Here is a 14,720-nt window from a genome sequence, read left to right as displayed (position 1 = left end):
CACTATCAGAGGGTTAATAATCATCACTGATATGAAATTCAGTAACCATGTTCATGCAGACATGTTGATGATAATCTCACTCATATTGGTTCTCCTGCTGGTTTCGCTGCCTCCCTGCTTCATGTTGCCGTTCTGTCTTCTTGAGTCTGTTGGGTTTTATTCTGTACAGCTGTGGGAGACTCATCATGCTCCCAGCTGAATCCTCCTCTGCTGCTGGAATTACTTGTGGAGTGGTACCTATTTCACTAAGATAGAATGTATGCAATAAGTGATACAAGTGTCTGATGTAAGTGATTTGAGGTGTACAAAAAATTACAAAAATGATAAATTCACGTTACGCAAGATTTATTCTGCTGCTCCACATTTTATAAACTTTTGCCTTTTGGATTTTCTCTCTCAAGATGTGTAAAACACATATCATCTCATTTTTGCTACACAAGCAGCTTGGCTTTTGGGATGGCAGCGTCCACCACTTTGACCCGGACTGTTGAGATGCCATGAAGAATTTAAAGTCACCAGAGGATGAATCCTAATAACTTTGGTGATCCCCTGATTTCTCATATAGTGCCACCAATAGGTGAAAATTTTCAATTATCCTGTGAAAAACGTCAACATCTACTGGATGGATTGACACAACATTTGGTACAGACATCCATGGTTCCGGACAAAGCGTCCAAGAGTTCACATTTTTGGTCTATGTCTTGATAATTATTAGCTTTGGTTTCCATGAGATTTGGTGCCGACATTAATGAAATGTATTAACTTTGGCGATGACTTCACTTTTCCTCTAACGCAATATATTCAATACTAATACCAGCAAGTGCTAACAAAACTGTATTGACATTACTTTCAGCCTCCGCAGTTCTTTGTGTTTAGTGCTACTTAGCACACGTTAGCATGCTAACACACTAAACCAAGATGGTGGACATTATACCTGCTCAACATCAGCATGTTAAAATGATCACAGGAGCATGTTGATGTAAGCATTTAGCTCACAGAGCTGCTAGCATGACTCCTGTCCACACATTACTAATCATTATCAGAGCAAAAGAATAGAATATGCAGCGCTGTTAAAGGTACCACTTGATACAAAACAAACCACAATCATAGAGGTATGAGTTCAGAGTGTTTCAGCTCTCAACAGTCATAAGAGCATCATGCATTTTTCATGCATTTAGAATGAATGTGTTAGAAGCAAGCAGACACAATCTGTTCTACATACTTTGCTAATTAGAGTGACAGGAGGAGAGACAATCAGCTGGAGAAAACTGTACGTTCACATGGGCCTAAAGGCATCTTGAGAGGCTTTGCGTCATGAGCATGTGGTCAGGCTGTTTGTCATGTTAATGATGACAGAACAAGCATGAAATATAGAAAGCTATTTTGAAGCAATGTGCCTGTTAAGGGTTTGTTTGTTGTTCAGTCCTAACTATATTGTTGGAACAATCCAACATACTTTTATTCTGAGTAATCTCGCAATGTTGTATTTTTCTGCAGTGATGAACATAGTTTAAGCTGCGCTAGCATTTCGCCCTAGTATAGATAGACGTTATGGATGTTGAGTTAAAATCTGAACTCACTCCAGTCCTTCTCCTGGGCACCGTTGCTAAATATATGACTTCCATCTAAATGTGTCCTCTTACTGTCTACCAATCTCTAATTCTGCTGTGCTAAATCAGTCTCTCTGTCTCTTTTAGTAGCGGGGAAGCTTACTCATTACCATTTCAAACCTCTGGTTTGGCTTCCATGTTCCCTCATTATATCTGATGGGGAGTCTGGCCAGTTTGGGGAAAAGGAAACAGGCTCTCAAAGCCTATACAGAGCTCAAGTGAAATTACACAGTCCTGCTCAAAACCACACACTCATAAAGCAACAATAGTGGCTTTGGTGGTCAACATGGTGACGTACACCTTGTTTATGGATGCTTGTATGAGTGTCTTTCTGTGTTTTAAAGTTCATATGTTGCATACATGCAGTGGATGCAAAACAAGCTGTCTCACTGCAATATCATTACAACTGTGCTCTCTAGCAGCAGTCAGCCACACTGGGAATGAATAATGTATTACTAACAACACTGACTACCAATCACATCGCACACACATCTGCTGCTTTACCTGTTGTGCTTTTCATCCTTCAGTATAACGCAATCCACAATATTTGTTTTGTCATGCAAATCCTCATTGCCCAGAAACGTCTTGATGGATTAGACAGGTTCTTTGTCGCCAAGGCTTACAGCAGACAGCCACATTATTCCAAGTGGGCTACGTGTATCATAATAAGGCTAAGCCTATGAGAGGATGAGCAAACAGAAATATACCTTGACTTCAGGGGAGTGAAATGTGCGCTGAAGAAATTACATTCTTTCTATCTTTAATGTTTAATTTGGATTTAACAAGAATATAGTTGTAGGTGAGTATGATCAGGTTGCATAAAAACGAGGTTCCTCTCTTGAGTGTGGGTGTGGGGGTCCTGCTCTTCTTGTGAATTGCTAACCAAGGCATATGGTGTCTGCGACCTGCAGGTGTTGAGTCACAGGCGTGCTGAGAGTCCAACAGGAGGGGAATCACACTGTCAAACAAACGTTCGCTCTGGTGCTGGATGATTACAGTTGGTTCAGCTGTAGTCTCTATTGATGAAGCTGTTATTGTTGTTTTAAAAAAACACAACTTAATAACCGAGTGATAATAACAATATGGTTTTCATGCACTGTGCAGCTAGAGAGGGTAGATATAGGGAAACGAAGTGAAAAATCTCATCCTACTCACGCAGTAATCCTTTAAAGAGGGCTTTGCTGCCTCTCACTGCCAAACACTTTGATACAGCCCTTTTGAAAATAACTGGAAAAAAGTCTGAAACAGAGTGATTTTGAGGGGATTCAGGAAGAGAGAGAAGCATCTGCAGTTATTTCACATCTTTTTTCAGCATGGAAAAAAAAGGATCTATTTTAGAGGTAATAAAACTTGTCAGGAAAAAAGAAAATGCTCAGAGCAACTACTGATGGTGGCCTTTGAAATCTTTAAGTTCCGCCATGTTGATGCTGAAAAAGAGTTTAAAGCCTTTCTAAACTCTGTTGCACTGCTGCTCATAATCTGACTACACACATCAGTGCTCTTTCAACCTTAACTGTAGATGCGCTGGAGAAAGTATTCAGTATTCAGTAATCATTTACTTAAGTAAAAATACAAAAAAGAAATACTGCATTACAAGTAAAAGTCCTGCATTGAAATGTCACTTGCAAGTGTACGTGGTATGTAAATAAAAGTAACATTAGCTAAATAAACATGAAGGATCAAAAGTAAGACATCATGCAGAAAAATGGCCCCTGTGAATGTTTTAGGTATTATAGGTTATAATATATTATTGGATTGTCACTAATGCATTAATGTGTAAGTGATATTTTACTGTTGTAGTTGGTCAAGGTGGAGCTCATTGGAACAATTTCATATACTGCTGTGTAGTTTAATCTATAACTGCGAATCATATTTATAAGCTTGTCATGTGTTTTGTATGTAAAATCTGAATAATTAAAGTATTAAATAAAGCTGTCTTTCCCTCTGAAATGAAGTGGAGTAGAAGTATAAAGTAGCAAGTAAGTACCTCAAATTTGTACATACACACAGTACTTGAGTAAATGTACTTACTTCCACCTCTGAGCTTAGCTAGAGGGGATCTAACTCAGGTCTTTCTCAGTGATAATGTCCCACAGTACATGAATATGCATAAGCTTACTGCAAGAGGAAACTCAAAAAAATAACAGGTTGCCATGTTTGAATCTGCAAGCTTTGTGTTTGTTTATTTTCTGTGTGCTGTCTCATATGATGAAGCAAAATGTGGTACACAAGCCAAATTTCACACGTCAGACACCCAAATTATTTTGTGTCTGTATGTACAGTACTGTGGGCGCGTAGAATCGGCTGTAAGAGAAAAAAAAATGATGTAGGCGTTTGTACGTAAACGCTGGTGTGAATGCAAATGTTTCATTTCTACCGTAGCTTGACAGTGAAATCATCACAGTGCATTTATGTAATGTAGACATATTAGTGCAGAGATACAGACATGCTAAACCCTTAGCATCCCGTTTGGACGACAGGAGAGGGTGGAAGCTCTCACAGCGGACCGGCCATCATACACAGACCTGTCCATCAAATACTTGGTCGCTATGGAAACAACCTAGTTCCAAGCTTGCGCAAGGCGGGTGCAGCGACATAATGGAGGACCAGACAGAGCTGTGCCTGCCTGGGGATGTGTTGCTTTTAAAGCGACCACCTTCATCCATGTCTTTTCCAGTTAGACAAAATGAGACTGGGGGAGAGAGCGAGTGTGACAGAGAATCTGGCTACAGTACCCAAAACATACACCACTAGAAAACAAGCTGATGTATGTGCAATTAAGAAAAAGACACAGCACCTTTAAGCAATAAGTGGCTGTTTTATATTGAAATTAATACTTGGGCCCAAACCACATGACACTTCTTCCACCGTTTCTCTGGAAACGATATTGCAGGTTTAGAGAGATTTAAAAGAGTTTCGAAAAGCTCAAGAAGGCTTATCTTATCAACAACATGTGATCATTAAAGGTATTACATCCAGCTTACATCAGTGAGATAACATGGAGATTACAAGCAGAGCCAGAAAATAAAAGAAAGAGATGGAGAGCAGGAGGAAAGGAAAAGACAAAGTCAGAGAGAGAAAGATGGAGCCATCGTTCTATGTTGCTGTTAAAAATGGAACATTAAAAGGAAACAGGCAGACTTGGTAAAGGTGTCTTGAGATGACAGTAGAGTTTCTAAGGAATTGCAGAAGTGAGACATCAAACTGAAATCTTATCAGTACAGTGATGATTGTGACCTCACACCGTCAGACATGTAGAAAGGAGACTAATTGCTGTTTCTAAGTGTGAAGCCTGTGCAGGAAATACTGTGAGGAGGAAATAAATAGAGGGAAACAAGCCTGAAGCCCGGGAGACAGAGAGAGAGAGTACTAAAAGTGACAAAAGGTGAGCTGATGGAGTCTGCTATCGCCGTATGGTGAGGCGGTAGAAACAGGGCTGCCATCTCCCAGGAAGTGACAGGTACAGTGTGAAGAAATCTCAGGGAAACCTCATGGGGTCCAACACTGCTGTGAAAACAGCAGCACAAATGAATATGGCTGCAAGTGACAGCAACTGGCCCAGAAACACTCTGTGGATCAACTATAATAAAAATATACTGGCATACGCAAATCTGTTTAGAAAAATCCTAACTCGTACAGAACAATCCAACTCTTCAGTTATTCAAAATAATGAAAATGATGTGCAGCTAAATTTCCAGGGCCTTTTGTAAGAATCCCCGCACACACAGAAACACCTAAGCAATTAAATAATGGATCTCTTTAGCGCTAAAACAATGAATCTTATGAATGAATGAATTAATAATTTGATTAATCAGTTGATTGACAGAAAATTAATCGACAACCACTCCTTTATCAAGCGTAAAGGCCAAATGTTGGCTGGTTCCAGCTTCTCTAATCTGAGGATTTACTGCTTTCCTCTGTGGTACATGATTGTAAACTGAAACAAAACAAGACATTTGAAAATGTCACCTTGGACCCCTGAAATTAGGGGTCTGAGGGGTTTATATTAGGTAGCACTTCAAGTCAACCTATTTATCATTTACAAGAAGGGTAGAAACATTTAATAAATGGTTTAAAACACATTATTATGTAGTTGCAAGCAGATACAAGTGTTTATTAATGTATTTGTTGACAACTGTAACTTCTCCTGTCATCACCAACGAGTGGAACAGGTGTATAAACAGATAATGTTGTCATAGAGTCAAAGTAAAGTTAGAATTGTTGATAAATACTGTACATTTAGAAACACTTTATTGCTAATGAAATGAATCGAATTGTATGTTTAAATTTCCATTTTTCTGACCACATTATGGACTAATGTGGACTCTTTTTGAAGCCCTTGGTGAGTTTTGGTTTTGGGGACCCTCCCACTACATCTTCACCACCTAATCATTTCCTCTCTCTAGCAAAACCCCAATGAATGCAACTTCAAAGCAGAGTACTTTTTTTTCTTCTTTACATAACAAATATTTATTAGATATATCAGATAAATTGCCAAGTGTCTCTGGCTCCGTCTTGCACAGAAATGTTGTACTTGTACTCGTGTAGTTTCTATTTATATTTCCATCCATTAAACTTTATAAAGGGCACATAAACCTAAAATTTAACATGCCTCAGTTGTGTTGTTACTCAGCCAGAGGATGGGCAACAGTCACATGACGGAGGAGCAGGAGAAGAACAAGGTCAGAGGTTCCTTCAAGGTCAGGATGTAAAGTAATAAACCGTGATAAGATCAAAAGTCATAAACCCTACCTGACTGATTTAATTGTTTCAGGCGGCTTCTCATCCACTGGCCACACTGAAAAAAAAGGGTTTTTCTAACATAATGCTGGTTATTGTCAGGATATCTGGAGCAGAGGGTCTAAATGTGGGATAATGGTGCTTCTTGGAGAGCACCATGTAGGTCGTTGTAACATGTGGAGAACATGTGGAGATGTCAACAGGCTGCTACTGTAATGATGAGAGCTTTTCCCTACCTTTTTCCCTTCGAGGATCGTTGAGTTCATTCAGCAGTGTTGAGCAATGGAGTAAATGTGGAAAAGAGCAGGTGTAGCCAGTAACACATCACATCCATCATCCACTGGTGCACCTAATGCACATGTAATATTTAGGTGGAACAAAGTAGATGTGGGAACAAAGGAAGTGAAAGGAAGAGAAGTGCGACAGACAGCCACTAGCCTACCTCACCTTTGGACTGGATTATTCTAAGAAAGCTTTTTCTGCTTCTGTATTTCTGCCTGTTTGATGAGTTGCAGGGGCATCATCTCAGTAATGTGTTCTAGCGGTGTCATTTCAGGTTTGTCTTGAGCATTTTTATACACGATCCTGGTGTGGTGCATCGTTCTAGTAAGACCCATGTACTCTTCAGAGGTATAAAAGGAGCAATGTCAACAAATACATTAAAACAGCAGCGGCAAATGAAGTGGTCACACGTGTATCACATGAGGTTTATACCCTCATCCATAGCAAATCATTCACGCTTTGTTTGGACTTTGTTTGGATTAATTCAGTGTTTTATCTTTCATCTTGTGGTTGTGTTAGACTTAGACTGTTTCAGATCCTTTACTTTCATCATTTTCTGCCTCTCTTGGATGTCTTTGTGGGGTTTGGGGAGGTTTAAGTGGTTCCTGTGGACTCACTTGACTGTTGTCTTCTTCTGCTTTGATACACCATGTACAGTCCTCCTGTAGTTCTGCGTTCTCCTTCTTTTGTGTGTCTTTGTGTTGGTGTTTGTTTTGGAACTAAATCTAAAAACAAAGGTGTGTACAGCTATTAAAATATTTTGTGTTCTCTTATGATGACTCACTCAAATAAGATGGTGAAGATGGTAAACTTACCAGCTAAACATCAGGATGTTTGCATTGTCATTGTGAGCATGTTAGCATGCCTATGTTAGCATGCCTATGTTAGCATTTAGACTCTCAACACACAAATGAGCAATAGTACAACAACAACTTATAAACACCTAAATGTGTATCTCTAAAAATAACTTTTCAGCATGATTCACAGCCATTACTGGAAGATCATTTGGCTTCTCTTTCCCACATATGCACACCAGAGATGAGCTCATCAGACCCATCAAATGGCCTATAGCCACCAGATACAATTGATTTTGTTCAGTCTGTTGAGGTCATTTCACTACATCATTTGCTGTTGCCTTATCACTCTACAGTGCATGAGGAATTAATATGAACCTAATAAAATCCTCTCAGAAGTCTCATCCTTAAATCTGTCAACCCTTTGTCAAACACCACCACCAGCATTTTGTTGACGTGAATGAGCCCATTAAGTCAGCGCGGCTTCCGTGATGTGTTGACTCTCGTAATATCCAAATCAGTCGAGACATTGCGATCGGGGGAAACAGATGGCATGAAATGACCGGGATATTTAAGGCTTGAAACACCCGAGCACATCCGTGTATTGCCATGGAAACCGTCACGCTCTTGCAGGTTTCTAATGGCCACAATTAGTTGAGAGGAACAACAAAATGGGGTAGATCAAACTGATGGCCAGATGTTCGGATATGATTTTAGCGGAGGCAGAAAGCTTTGACCGCTCTCTGATTCATCTCAATCACACAGTTATGAGTTTCAATGATGATTACACAGGTAGCGATGATGAGGGTAGTGCTAATGGTGGTGTTTTGATTTTAAAGGACAGATAAAAAGCCAACAGTACATGTACACAGAAAACAGTGGATGGGATGTCGGTGCTGGCTTTACCCACCTTTATAAGCATTATAACTTAAAACTCACTAAAAATGAGTGTGACAGCCTTTTAAAAGGAAGGGTTCAGCTAAGTGTGCACAACAATAAAAACAAATCTACTTTATAGTGGTGTGAGAGGAGTCACATGAAGTTGCGTTGGCCCACCATTTAAATGAGAGTGTAACCTTTATTCTCATAAAAGTATTGGTTTATCTATGTGTTCAAAACAATAAAACAGAGCTACTTTATAACTGTAGTGGTGTGAGAGAGGTCCCTTATGCAAGATAGACTTTCATGCACATACACTCTACATACTCTGCACTCTTCTTCACACATTCACACACTTTCTCACTCCTGGTTACACACCCTCATTCCTTCATTGTGAGATTCCTTTTCTTTGGTCGTCCACTACAAAGGCAGCAGTGTAATGAAGGGTGGTTGACTGACACGCACCTGGAGAAAGACGATAAGGACCTGAGTCAGGTGTTCAACAAAGGGCTGCTGACCTGCTCGGGGGCTGTTGGGATGACTGTAGGAGACATTTCAGTACACAGGTCTTAACATATTGCTCTGGGCCAGAAACACACTTCCCACAGCCCACTCACACTCTCCATTCTTCAGTCACAGTCTCTGAGCACACCAGTGAGTTCGTGTGAATCATCTGCCTCCAAACGCCCCGTTATTGAGCTTCACTTTGAAGAGAACAGCATGTATGCAATGGAGCCAATGCCTCTGGTTGCATTATTTCAAGAATTTCTTGCTTGGGGGACGCACACACAGCGAGGTGCAGATCAGTGTGAGCTTCAACGCAAGCCCTTAAAATGCCAAAACACATTGCACAACTGTTCTCCCGTACACAATTTATTCACCAAATATTTTCAGCTATCTTTTCGGCTATCTTACATACAACACATTGATTGGTCATGTGATCGATATATGACATGTGTATGTTATTATGTGTATGCTAATATATAAAACTGTATGATTTAAGGATTTTGTAAACAGCGTGTTTGAAGTTGACTATGAAGTTTTGCATAAATGGTATCTATGGTGCTCAATGTGTTGCACTGTATATGAGGAAACAGTAAACAGCACCAATCAAGATAGCTGAAAACATTTGGTGACTAAAGTGTGAGAACAGTTGTGCAACTGTTTTATTTCAATGCATTATTTCAAGACAACATTTTAAGTATCACAGCTAACTCCCTGATCCATATATATATGTATCTGGATGTTTGTGGGGATAGATTTCCACCACTATAACTGTCCCTCCTTTGCTCCCTGAGAGGCCAAGTGAACATCCTTCAGAGTTTCAGTGGTTAAAGAGGATGTTTCTACTGTAAACACCATGCAAATTTACTTTCCTGTTGGTCTTATGGTTCACAGACAGCTGGTTAGATCTCTTTGTGTTGTGATTTATTATTCATTGGCACATTTGGCCGTGCAGCAGTAATTGCAGCATGCAGCAGCAGCGCCTGCATCTGATGGAGCACAAATGAATAAATAAATCTAGATGGCGGAGCCATTTGAACGTTTGACATTTACTGATGAGGCAATTAAGAGAGCAGCGTACAACACGCACAACCTGCACTATGCTGGCTATTCCTTGCACAGCACAATAACACAAACTAGAAACTACTCTCACAACCACACAGATATATATTATGCAGAAAAACATTTACACTGCATACCAACAAGTGTTTCACAGTGAAAACAAATGGTAGCCAAAGCACCAAAATTCAAAATACAAGCTTGGAAACCACTATCACTTTCAAGATTATCCGAGGACTAACAGCAGATAACAACAAAACATAAGTTATTCATTGAGTTTATTCTTGATCTTGGACACAAACAGTTGACAAAACAATCCCACCTCATGGTCCATTATGTAGCTGTCTTGGATCTATTAAACTGACCGTATCACATTATGTTCATCATCAGATGGAGTTTGCTCAGTTGTCGTGGAATTGTAGATTTCCAGCTTTTAACTAGCCCAAAGGGACCCCACTTCTTGCCTCCCATCTTTGGCTTCCTGTCAGAGTTGAAAGTAAAATCTTGAAATTTGTTTATAGTCTAAAACCTGCATATTCTTCTGTCCCCATATTACCCTGCCAGACACCTGAGGTCCTCTGAGACTCACTGAAAGTTGACAGAGGTTTCAGTTTCTAAGTAGCTGCAATAAAGTTATGAAACTCCCTCCTTCTGTTTGACAATCTCAACCAACTGATGACTTTCAGTTGGAAACATTACTTAACGGACTCATTGGATTTCAATGGAAGTTCCAAAGAATTCTTTATTGCTTACAAGCAAGAGTCACCTCATACGTATATGGGAGAGACTGCCGGACAAAGTGTTACACCATATATATATATCACAAACAAGTCACAAGCAAGTCACAAGTTTCACCACCTCCTGCCATCACCCCACTATTTCGCTTACCCCACTGCCTTGCTTATCTATCTTCCATACCTTGTGATACATAAAACACATGTACTAATCTTTGTTTAACACATATCCACATGGATGATACTTATGCTTGCTCCCCCACCCAGTCTTTACATCCTGTCATGAGGTTGTCTTATAGTGTCTTCACCCTTACATGGTTATATTTATGTTTTTCAAGAATCACTACTAGATTATATTTCAATACATTTTCCACCTACCAAGTATATGAACATCTTAACACCTCAATTTCCAGTCACTATCCTGCAAAGCACTCTGGATCAGTTAAACCGTGGTTACCAACCTGGGACTCGAAGGTCTCCTATAAGGGGTCACAAGACGAATCTGAGGGGTTGCAAGATGATTAATGTGACAAAAAAGAAGAAGTTGTACTCCATTGTTGTTTCTTTGTGTGATTTTTATTTGAACCTTTCTATAAACTATATTATATAGTGGATAGTTTTGTCCCTTCTAGCCTCTGACAATCATTCAAATTAAACAATTCATGTGAGACATATGCAATCTGTAACCAAGTAATGAAGGAAAGTTGACTTGACTTTCCTTAGTAGTACACCATTTTGGGAAATACGCTTGTTTGCTCTCTTGCGGAGAGTTAGATAAGAAACCACTCTCATATCTGTTCAGTGTACATAAGGCTACAGCCAGCAGCCTATTAGCTTAGCTTAAGACTGCTAACAAGGTGACACAGCTAACCTGGCTTTGTCCAAACAAAGTAACAAAATCTGCCTACCAGCACCGGTAATGAACTCTGATTAACAAGTTATATCTTGTTTGTTTAATCCATACATAAAACAAAGTGTAAAAGCAACAATTTGCCATTTTATGAGAGGTTACTCTGCACTACTTCTGGGCTGGGAGGAGTTGCCAGGCAACCAGCTGGGGCATCAGGTAGTCACTGCTCCCTGCCAAGCCAAGCTAAGCTAAGCTAACTGGCTGCTGGCTCTATGCTTATATTCAAAGAACAGATATGAGAGTTGTAGGCTATCAATCTTCTCATCTAACTTTCGGCAAGAAAAGCGAATAAGTTTCCCAAAATGTCCTGTCTCCCCTTTGAACTGGACAGACCTGCGGGGGAAGTGATCAGATTTAATATGCCTTCCCCTCCATCCTTCCTTCCTCTTTCACTTCCCTCTGCAGTTGACATACAGTGCTGCTGCCAGGATGGTATCAAATTCAATATCAATACACCTTTCCTCCCCTCCTTTCCTTCCCTCCAGGCCGACAAGCCACCTCGGTGCCGCTCTGGAAAAAAGATCAGCTCTCGCTGACTCCGCCCCTCAAACTCAGATGTGGATGAGAGAGAAAAGGCCAGCAACAGTGTGACAGACAACAGCTCAGCGTAGTATCTCCCTGCGAACGGAGAGCAGAGACGAGCCAAACCGAGCCCGCATGCTCGCTGTGCTACAAGGCGAACGGGAGCAAAAATGGAGCGCCGGACCGCAGCAGCAGCACCCAGCGACCACCGACACAGTTTTTAAGGTAAGGCTTTGTTCGCTGTCCGCAGCATTTCCATACAGATCTGCATTTGCTGCTTCAGTGCGCTTTGTGCAGGACGCGGAGCTGCACGGGGGGGTGGGGGGGGGGGGGGGGGGATGTGCATGCACGATGTTTGGGTTTAAACGATTCAATATTTAGGATGCTTTTAGATCTAACCTGCGGGCGAAGATGTTAGTAGCAAATCCTTTGTGCGCGTTACTTTACCGGATCACGGTGAACATCACCGGAGGCTCATTTAACAGCAGCTCATTTAGTCTCGGCGGGGCTCCTTAAGGTCTACACCAAATAATAATAAACATGAGGAGCGTTATTGACACATGCAGCAGAGTTCACTGTGCAGCAGCCAGTGATGATGACGATGACGACGAAGAAGCTCTCCTGTATGGTGCCTTTGAGTCCTTTTTTAATAGAATCAGGTCTCTGGTCCACACCGGAGAAACTGAGTTCATTCACAGCTCTCAGGGAAGCCAGGCCTGCACGCTGCTCCACAACTTGAGGAGAAGATGCAGAGGTTCATTGTTCCCTCCACACTCAGTTATTGTTAAACAGCTTCATGCACATGGTGTCACCCCCTGCAAAACAGAAAACCCAGACTGCAAGAAGAAAGACATCTGAAAGGCATATTCAGGATATGATTGAACCCACAGATTATTGCAGACTGCATGTAAATGTGTCACTTGTTTGTCATGATGGAAGTAACCTGCTCTTGTGCTCATAAAGTGCGTTTTTCTGGAGCAGCAGTGTTGAGAGACTGCCAGACTTCACTACACTTTCATATCACACAGCTGCAGCGCTCCTCAACTGTAGCAGGCTTTTGTTTGGAGCAATTTAATTAGTGACAAGCCAGATACCATCTCAGCTTTTTCTGACCAAGCGCTTTTAAATTAAACACAAAAGTGTGATGTTCCTAATCTGCCTTCACATCACCCGAATGAGGGCAGTGAAAGCATCTAAAAGCAGAGGGAAACGTTTAAGTGTCGAGGGCAATTAAGTGTTTTCTTTTTTGTGTGCGTTTCCTTTTGAAGTGCTGCGAGTTGTCTGATATCAGCAACAGGAAAGGGGGAGGTTTATCACTCTGAGCTGTCGAGATTTATCTCAATGTCACCGAAACACATGATCACATCACCTTCAAAAACAGCGGCGGAGGTCGAGAGTAGACTTAAACTCATTACAATATGAAGACACACACACACACACACACACACACACATTCACACTCCACTGTAGTCTGCTGGAATCAAAGACACCAGTCTGTTCTTTGTAATTCCTCCCTGTGCAGCATAAACGGCACGGGGAAGAAAATACAAAGCCTCTCCCCAGGTTGTAGTGACATTGCGTCAGAAAAGTGTCATTTTGTTTGTGTTCGCAGCTGCTGAATAATTATGTGCTCGCTGGACTTCAAAGCTTTTGATGGGTTGTGGTGAGGACAAAAGTTGAATTTCGTGGGCAGTGTTTTTAACCTCCAGAGTATAGCTGAGAAGACACGCATTATATAAAACTAAAGCTAAATTATTTATCTTACTTTGCCAGGACATTTTTCTTTCATAGTAAGTGAACTATAGCTGTTGCTACCCACTCTAACGATGCATTATGAATGTACTGATGGATACCTGATAAATGCACACACCCACCACTGATGTGTGAAAGGGTTGCGACTCTCGCACAATATCTGCATTATTGCTATTACACATAACTATCTAATTACGGCTGCACACTGGCTGGCACCTCTTTGTCTCTGCAGCTGGGTATTCATTATGTCTCAAATGGGGCGCCCTCCCTCTGCGTGTGCAGACAGAGTACAGGTGTGCAGGAGAGCTGCTTTCTTTGTGTGCATGAACAATATTCCACTTTTATCCAGCAGACCTCCAGCCATTTTCCACACAGACCCTATTTGCTCATGTTTTTTCCACTACAATTATCATTTCTGAACAAAATCTAAGACTTGCTTCGTATAGAGTTGCTGGCATTTTGCTTGGCAGGTTGGTGGCTTTCAGTGTTGTCCCATAAGTCAAAGGGATTCACCGCACATTAAAGGAAATGGAGAGAGTGTCCGCACCTTGATCAAACTTGTATGAACACAAAGCAGGGTGTATACACAGACTAACATGACAGCTACACAAGATTTTTCATTCACACGTTGTTGCTAACATGTTTCACTGTAAACCACCACACCAGTCAGTGAGTTTAAAAGGACTTTTTAAAGCCACAAAATAGCAGTGAGGAAATTCTGATATGCTAAAAATAGTACTAATAACAGTCAGTGATGACCCAGTAATGGAGTGGACTAGTTAGTCAAACATTGACTGCTCTGAATTGCATCAAATCAGGAAGTTTGATATGGGTAAATGTGCAGTGAAGAGACATTTGCTATCAGATAGAATTTAACAAAAATCACAATAAGGTGCATTCATCGAAAAAGCAAAGCAGCAAAAATATGGAACAT

Source organism: Enoplosus armatus, chromosome 11 (genome assembly GCF_043641665.1).
Source record: "Enoplosus armatus isolate fEnoArm2 chromosome 11, fEnoArm2.hap1, whole genome shotgun sequence".
NCBI classification, from domain to species: domain Eukaryota; kingdom Metazoa; phylum Chordata; class Actinopteri; order Centrarchiformes; family Enoplosidae; genus Enoplosus; species Enoplosus armatus.
This window is presented reverse-complemented; position numbering follows the sequence as displayed.